General features: G+C 37.2%; 1 long non-coding RNA gene across 1 annotated transcript; it reads right to left on the reverse strand.

The window, feature by feature from the left end:
* Positions 1 to 7,217: 7,217 nt before the first annotated feature.
* Positions 7,218 to 8,761, reverse strand: LOC116540395. Its single transcript, XR_004264418.1, has 2 exons — positions 8,596 to 8,761; positions 7,218 to 8,176 (listed from the first exon to the last, which is right to left on the reverse strand). It is a non-coding gene; the product is annotated as an uncharacterized LOC116540395 (long non-coding RNA).
* Between the last annotated feature and the right edge of the window lie 390 nt (positions 8,762 to 9,151).

Genomic DNA, 9,151 nt, shown 5'->3' on the forward strand with positions numbered 1-9,151 from the left:
CAGGCACGTACCACCACGCCCTGTTAATTTTGTTATGTTTTGTAGAGATGGGGTTTCACTTATTGTCCTGCCTGGTCTTGAACTCCTGGGCTCAAGTGATCTGCCAGCCTCAGCCTCCCAAAGTGCTGGGATTACAGACCTGAGCCACTGTACCCAGCCTACCTAGGAACTTATAATAAACCTTTTTGATTTCCATCTACTTAGAAACATTTCTTCCTTTTTTTACTAATGTATCCTCTTTCCTTGAGATACTGATTTTTCTTAATCCCAATGAATTGATTCTTATAAGTTGCAATCATTGTACATAGCAGTATGCAGGCAATCCTTGCCTGACCTTAAGTATGCTTGGTCCAGAAGTAAGGCATGTTACTTGGGACAGGGTAACCAGAACCTTTACTAGCATCCTTTATATTAAAGCCAGAGGGAAGATTCCTGTTAACCATGCTATGACCGCATCTCTAGTCTTCACCTGTGAAGAGTGAATGTGGCCATAATTCAGAGAAAGACTAAAATGAGACATGAAGAGAAAAATGAAGAGTCTTGATCACATTGTTAGAGTCTAGCTCTACCTCCCCAGTTAGAAGAGCCAGTATATCCTCTTTTTGGCTTGAGCTAGATTTAAATGGATTTTGTTTGTTTACAGAGAGTAGTACTCTTCAGCACTATCGCTCATGGTACAAGCTGATGCAAACTATAATTTAGTGTTTAACCTCTAATTGACATTATAGAGAAGTTCTTTGATCAGTGTATGGGTCTTGAATATCTCTTCTCCAAACTTTAAGCAGCAGGTGTAGCTCAAAGGACATGAACCAAGTAGAAGGAATTGAACATCTGAAATTAAGCCATATGAAAATAGTTGACATTATCCATAGACACATAAGATTTCATATGAATCAACTAGCTTTGTGCTTGTCACATAGTAGGGGTTCCAGAAAGATGTATTCTCCTTGGTAAAAAGTTTTGAAAATAATACAAAAGAGGATAGTCCCCCTCACCAATATATAAACAGATATGTTATTATCATTAGTGTCTACCTCAGTTGGAAATGTTAATATTTATGTTTAACAATAGGGAAAATTGATCCCTTTTCTGGTCTTTTAAAAGTAAAGATGCTACTTATACTCTTCATAATTTCAGAATTTGTCAGTGTATGTATCTGGCTTGAGGATATATTATGTAACTGCTTGCCCATTATTATTTTATTTCACTATTTTTTAATATCCACTCTATGTTAACTATTTAGAATCCTGTTGCATCACATGATGAAGTTTGAGTAATCTACAGAATATATTTACCCTGCTAAATTGCCATATCTATCTATCTATGTATAAATTAATACATATAATGAAGACAGAAATAGAATGAGAGAAACAGAAATAAAATGAAATAAAATTCAAATTGAGTACTTTGAAAATACAATGTTTATTTAAAAATACATAGTGGAAAACTTTTCATTAATGTGTTCTTCACAAACTAACCATTCTATCCCCCACCCCAATCAACACCTGCCATTTCAAAGAAGACATCCCAAGATTAAAATGTAACTGGAGTCAATAATTTTAATGTTACTCCTGAATCTGACATTGATCAGTACAGTGAATGACATTGGATAAATCATATTTTAGACTTTGTATATTCATCTGATTTGGACTATTTTAGTGCCTATGCATTAAAAATAACTTAAATTCTATATGAGAATCCAGTGAGGCTCATTGGGGCCAAAATGATGCAAAGAAGTTAATTTATTTTGTGTCTTTTCAACCCCCTCTTCAATCAGATAGGTTTCCTTTTCTTGTCTTCAACCAGGATGGCTCTCAGTAGAGGCTCAATATGTGTTGCATGTGTTAGGTCTTTTCTTCACTTCCATGTTCTAGCACCTGTGCCTCTATTGCTTTGCTACATGGAGCTTTCATTATAAGCTCCATGAAGGCCAAATAAATTACCCTGGGCAGTATCCTAAAATTCAAATATCTCTTTCTTATCTGCTCTATTTACTAGGTGTTAGGATATTTTGTTTTGCCATGTGGGACTTGTGTGTCAATTAGACATTAGCAGTAAACAACAGGCTTACAGTTGTCACCCTTCCAAAGGATATTTTTAATTTTAATAGCAGTGTCTTACCATCATTCAAAGGAATTGGTATCTAAAAATGGGACTGAGGGCCCTACCACAGAGAGGCTTCGACTAGTTAGGGGAATATTTGGGAAACATGGAAATAAAGAATAATTTAAGTTTTCTAGAGCCTATCTAACTGTAATAAAAAATGAGTTTTTAGTCAATGACAAATTATTTTGATACTTAAACTTTGAGTGAGCATTTCATTAACATTCCCAGCCTGTTAACTTTTTCGTTGTTATCGTTGTCATTTTATAAACTGGGATTTAAACTTGTTTGGACTGGTTTTCTCCCTTGTTTTAGGGGGAAGGGAAGTGACTAAGTGAAGAGGGGAAAAAAATGTGCTGCTAGCAAGCATGACTAGATTTCAGAATTGTTTCTATAACTGGAGAGTATGCTTGCAGGTATTCCAGGCCATAGCTCTCTCAAAGATCTTCCCACATGGCTTACTTAGCTTTTACTTTCATTTTGTATTAAACAAAAAGTCATTTGAGGGCTATTTAATGCTCTGGTTTGCATTTTCCAATACCAGATAAAAGTTAAACAGATGAACCATTTGGGGGGTAAGGATTGGGAAATCCACGGCTGCTAAAATGCTTTAAAGTTTCAAAATGGTTTTATTTTTTTAAACCCATTTTCCATGTTCCAGCAGCTGTGGGTTTTCCCAGGGCTCCCCCTGTGGCTCAAAAGGGAGCTGCTTAATGCTTAACAGATGAGTCAATTGAGTTTTTAAATGCAAAATTAAACTTAAAGTGCACAAAGAGCACAGGGGAATCCACAGCCAAGAATAGACTGGAGGAGGAGAGTGAGCTGTGAGCACAGGGCTGTGGGGAGACACAGCCTCATCTACTGCAACCAGCAACGGCTGGGAGGATGGTACAGGAGCGTTTATCTTTTCACCATTCCTCAAACAGGCTGCATTGATACTCCATAATACCAAAAGCTTGCTTTGTAACTACTGGCTTTAGATATACTATATATGTCTATTTTTCTTTAAGAGCAAAAAGAAAAAAAAAAAAGATAGATGGACTCTGTAGAATTGGAGGACAAGCATGTTTTGTTCTCCACCAGGTTTCTTCTGTCAGTGATAGTGGAGACTTTGGTCCCTTCAGCATTATTTTCCCGCTCAGGTCCCTAGGTGCTTTGCTTCATATGTGGCAGACACTCTTAGCAGATCTGGATTCTCAGAACCTTCTACTTATGCACTGGAGTTTTTCCTTCTTTCTTTCTTTCTTTCTGTTTTGAGATGGAGTTTAGCTCTGTCACAGGCTGGAGTGCAGTGACGAGATCTCGGCTCACTAAAACCTCTGCCTCCTGGGTTCAAGCAATTCTCCTGCCTCGGCCTCCCAAGTAACTGGGACTACAGGTGTGTGCCACCACGCCCATCTAATTTTGGGTAGAGATGGGGTTTCACCATGTTGGCTATGATGGTCTTGGTCTCCTGACCTTGTAATTCACCCACCCACCTTGGCCTCCCAAAGTGCTGGGATTACAGGTGTGAGCCACCATGCATGGCCTAAAGCACTGGATTTTGATGCTTAAAAAAAGGTTTCGGAATAACATTTTGGACAACTTTGTGAGAGGCCTCTGATTAAAAGCAAATTATTCTAACAGCTTTAAAAATAAAACCTCCAGCTGGATGTGGTGGCTCACGCCTATAATCCTAGCACTTTGGGAGGCCAAGGCAGGCAGATCACTTGAGGTCAGGAATTAGAGACCAGCCTGGTCAACATGGCGAAATCCGGCCTCCGCTGAAAACATAAAAATTAGCCGGGCATGGTGGCACATGCCTGTAATCTCAGCTACTGGGGAGGCTGAGACAAGAGAATCCCTTGAACCCAGGAGGTAGAGGTTGCAGTGAGCCAAGATGGTGTCATTGCTCTCTAGCCTGGGCAACAAGAGCAAGACTCTGTCTCAAATAAATAAATAATAATAAAAATAAAACCTCCATTTTAATTGTGCAAGTGCTATATTTATACAGGGGCTCCCAACATCATCAAGACTAAAATATCATTGGTGCAATTTCTTTCATTGAAGATGATAAAAGTAACTTTTGGATTCCAAATTGTGGAAATCTGAAAGCTAATTTTATTATTTCAACAAGTTTTTCATAGCAATATGAACATTGACATTCCAGAATGGGATACAGCCCAACTCATCGGACTCACACAGTCTCTCAGATTTCTAGACAATACATACTGGAAGCATAAATATGTTAGCATTTGAGGGGATATGTCAGTTGTTTATTGCTTTTAAAATGCATTTGAGGAATATTAAAGATAATACAAGAAAGTGCTGAGAAATTATAATTCCAAAGCAACAGTTCTATTACACAGATTTTGCATTTATATTAGGCTTTTAAACTTTGCAAACATGCAAAATTCTTTAATTGCTCATTTTTGGAGAAATATCTGTGTTTTTGAACAGAGTCTTGCTCTGTCCCCCAGTCTGCACGTTGCTTAGGCTGGTTTCTAACTTTTGGACTCAAGTGATCCGCCCATCTCGGCCTTCCAATGTGTATTACAGTGTGAGCAACTGTTCCTGGTTTGGAGAAATAATTTTAATGGATAGCAACCAAAAATCATATCAATATGCCAGTAGAAACGTCCTTATTAGGATTCACTAAGAAGAAGACACTAGGAAGCTTCTAGTTCACATTTGATTTTGCGGGGGCTCAGGAAAAGATACCCCAAAGTATGGTACTTGACATGCCAAGTACTTAAAACTAAAGCATATTGGAAGTCCTCAGAAGCAGCATCAGGACTAACCTATCTCTGACCTTCTCCTGCCCTCCTGTCTCTTGTCCCTCGTTCTTCCCTGGAGTGAGTCATAGAAACCAGAATTCCTTTTCCAAGTGAGTCACAGAAAACTAGAACTCCTTTTCCCCAAAACAAGCCTTAAAACCTAGAATTATTACCACAACTTTCCTCTGCTTTTTTGTGTAAAACTTGCTCATAAAAAATTTGTATGACCTAACTTGTCTCAAAGTAGAAGATAAGAACCGTATTCTGGAAGGAGTCTTTCCCTAAATCCAGGAGGAAGGAATACCACAGACAGGCCAAGAACAATTCAGACAGGTCTTACTGGATTTTCCCACACCGTCTACGGCTGTTAGATCATTTCCTTTTTTGTTCAATTATATTCTTACATGGCTGTTCACTCATCATTGAATCTAAGCATAAAAATGGAAGGTTTTCCCTTGGGAGTTTGGGCTTCATTTCTGAAGGCTCTCATGACACATGAAACTTTGATTAAATAAATGTGTTATGCTTTTCTCTCATTAACCTGTCTTTTGTGATAGGAGGGTCAGCTGTCATCCTTATGATGAGGAAGAAAGACATCATATCCTTTCTGCCCCTACAATATGTTATCAAGTCCAGCAATAATTAGTGGTTGCAAGGTTAAATAAGGCTAAAAAATATACACAGATATATAGGTGTATCTGTATTTACACATGTATATACACATACACACACCTTTCTAAAGTTACCTATTCAACCACAAATTATATTCCCTAGGAATTTTACCTCTTTCAGATCTCCATGTAAATCTTTTTTTTTTTTTTTTTTTTTGAGAAGGAGTTTTGTTCCTGTTGCCCAGACTGAGTGCAGTGGCTCCATCTCCTCTCACTGCAACCTGAGCCTCCCGGGTTCAAGTCATTCTCCTGCCTCAGCCTCTACAGTAGCTAGGTTTACAGGCACCCACCACCATGCCTGGCTAATTTTTTGTATTTTTGGTAGATGGGAGTCTCATCATGTTGGCCAGGCTGGTCTCAAACTCCTGACCTCAGGTGATCCGCCGGCCTTGGCGTCTAATCAAAATGCAGGGATTACAGGCATGAGCCACTGCACCCAGCCAGTTCTCCAAGTAAATCTTATTTTTAGGTTTAACTATTACGGCCCTCTCTCATCCTCCCTCAAACAAAACAAAACAAAACAAACACACAGCCAAATAAATAAACAAATAAATAAACAAACTATAAAACAGATCATTATCATTTGTATTTAGTCTTCACCAAACCTGATACTTGTCAATTCTTAATTATTTCATGGAACAATTACTTTACCTTAATTGCTTAAATTTAAAGTGTTAATTCTAAAATGATAACTCCTAGAAAATAGGTTGGAGATGAATATGCCTACTGTGCATTGTGACTGCTTATTCAGGGCCTTGTACCTCTTAGGTAATCAAATTCTCTTGAGTCATTGACTAGATCTAGCATTATCAGTTTGCCTAAAGGAAAGATACTGATGAGGTTAGGCTCCTTCTAAAGCAATCATATGGTTAATTGCATTAGTGTAAACCTAGCCTTTGTGATTAAAGCCTAGGACTTTCCTATAGGCAGAGCAGGGCTTCCCCGCTTCAAGGCACTCCTTGGCATATCTAGTACTCTCCAGGCCTTGAGAAAATGTGCTGAGGCATCAGCATATTTCCCTGAGGAGTTGCTGTTTAGGAGATCATTCAATCATTAGACCATATTCAAAGAAACAGGTTAATTTGAATATGTAAACACTAGATCACATATTCATATATATGCAACCTCTTTGAAAAGATGATCATCAGAATGCAGATTTAAATAAATAAGAACATACTCAAAACTTGACATATTATGTGCTTGAATTTAATGTGAATCAGTGCTTGCCCAAAGGATTTTATACCTGTCATCTAATGATGCCTGTATACTGCTACTGGTATGTGTTTCATAGATGTACATTAAAAAGACTATCTGCTCTGTTTTTGAATAAAATCCTATGGCTCATACTTTTAAAATTCCAAATTTAGTTATATCTCATAAAATTTGGTTAACAACATTTAGGCCACATTTATATGTATTTATGTAGATATATATAACATATATACACATACATCACACACACATGTAGGCACACATATACACATGTATATACATATGTGTGTAAATATGTACATAGATTAAATTTAGTACATAAAACATTTCACAACTTGTGGTTAAACTTAAAAAAAATACACAGAATTAAAATCATTCTTACTTTCCTTTCCAGGGAAATGTTGGCTTCTGAGTTCACTTTTTATAAAGAAATTCTAAATCATTAAGCAAGTAGAATACTATCCTTTTTTTAAAAAATTATCCAACATACTTTTGGGGTTTTCACAAGTGGGGGCTAGCATGCATTGATGCGTAAAAACAGCATCTATGTTCCAGTAATTCAAATTCAACACCATTTTGACTAGATATTTTAATATACTCATGGGAGTAACACAAGGGTTGTTGATGATGAGTTCAAATTACTTGCATCTTATTCATCTTAAAATCAATCCCATAAGCTGTTATTATCCTATAGGCAATAATATCATTCTGTCAATTGTAAAAACAATGAAGTTGTATTAATCTTACTGTATTTACTTCTCCTCTATAACTCATAAAAACTGGCTTCTGTGTATATAAAGCATTTAAGAAACCCCACTTCCTTAGACATAGATGCAATCGATAAGATTTACCATTTTAAGAAATATTAATATAAAAAGGGCGTCATATTATAGTCTATTCTCATCATATTGCATTGTTTTCCAAACAGTTGCCCTCATTTTCAGGGTGGATCTCTGAATGTTAATAGCAGATGTATCACGTGCAAAAGCTAGGAGCATGCAAGCCATGTTAGGCACATAGATTCTTTACAGGGGAAAATGTTACACAAAGCATATTGCATCAGGGGCTTAATTTCAGAAATGGAGTATTTCCTTTCTGTTTTAGACCTGTCTGACTCAGTATTTCACACCACTGTAAAAATTTGCTCATAAAAGATTAAATATTAAAATTGAATGCAAAGTAATAGAAAAACAAAACCTCTATTCCCCAATGCAAAAATCAAATATGCAAATATGAAAATGAGGGGACTCTGCTGTTTTCCCCTTACAAAACTGATTAAATTGTCACTGCTGGAGATTACATGGGGTTTTATTCCCTTTACAGCCATATTCAATTGGACAGGCAAAAAAATATATTGCCACAGACGAGACCCACCACTTGGGTACACTGTGCTTCCAGTTGTTGTGAGCTCTTGTCCAAAACTTTGCAGCTACCCTTTAAAAAATAAAAGTATTAGATGTGGTCATTCATGACAGACTAAATTTTTTCTGAAGTCCTTTCCAACTTGGAGATTTCAGGACAAAAACTCCCACTTCTAGATATTAGCCTGCAGTTTACTTCTTAAGTAACAAAACCTTCACCAACACATCCCCTTTTTATATATGTATCCTATAAATATACGTGCAAAAATATGTATGTGCATATATATGTGTGTGTGTGTATACATATACATACATATCAGAGGCTTTTTTCTTTTTGTGTTTACACTCTATTTCCTAATTTGTGACTTTATTTCCTGGCTTAGCAGTTCTGACACAGAACCTCCCCCACCCCAACTCCTTTTCTCTCCCAGTTGTCTCTTTCAGTTGGATATATTTGATTCTTGCAAAAACTGAATACAGAAACAGGATTACCTGTGCTTCTCTCATGCCTTGCCATGATTCTGAAATGGTTTTCGCTGTCTGCCTCGGTGGAATAGAAGTTAGTGCTCAGCGACGCTGTCGCCTGTCTGTGTCACTCTGCACTGGGGCTGAACAGAGAGCTGCCTCCAGCTGCAGGCAAGGGGCCTCTGTGTTAAGGACGCACAGAACTAGTTTGTTAATGAGATCATTTCTCCAGTGCAAAGAAATGTAGCCACAAGCACAGGGATATGTAACAACTAAAAGAGGTGGTAGGATGATGTTTTTGAATTGGCGTAATAAGGAAAAAAATAATGAAAAATAGTGAGCAGCAGATGTTTCATTGCAATGACAAGTGACTAGGAACAGGACTATTTGCCTTAAGATTTGTAGTAGACATGTACATGTTACTTTGCTATAGAAAGGAAGAAATTGATCCTTGAAGAATCTGTAGGTGGCTTGATATGTGACTGGAAATATGTTTTTTGTTGTCAGCAAAATAATGCTTAAGGGTGTTTTTAGTAGATAAGATCTCTACTGTGTTGATATAACTGTAATTTGAAAATTTTAT

The sequence above is a fragment of the Sapajus apella genome, unplaced genomic scaffold (genome assembly GCF_009761245.1).
Source record: "Sapajus apella isolate SASKATOON/1434 unplaced genomic scaffold, GSC_monkey_1.0 scaffold4, whole genome shotgun sequence".
NCBI classification, from domain to species: Eukaryota; Metazoa; Chordata; class Mammalia; order Primates; family Cebidae; genus Sapajus; species Sapajus apella.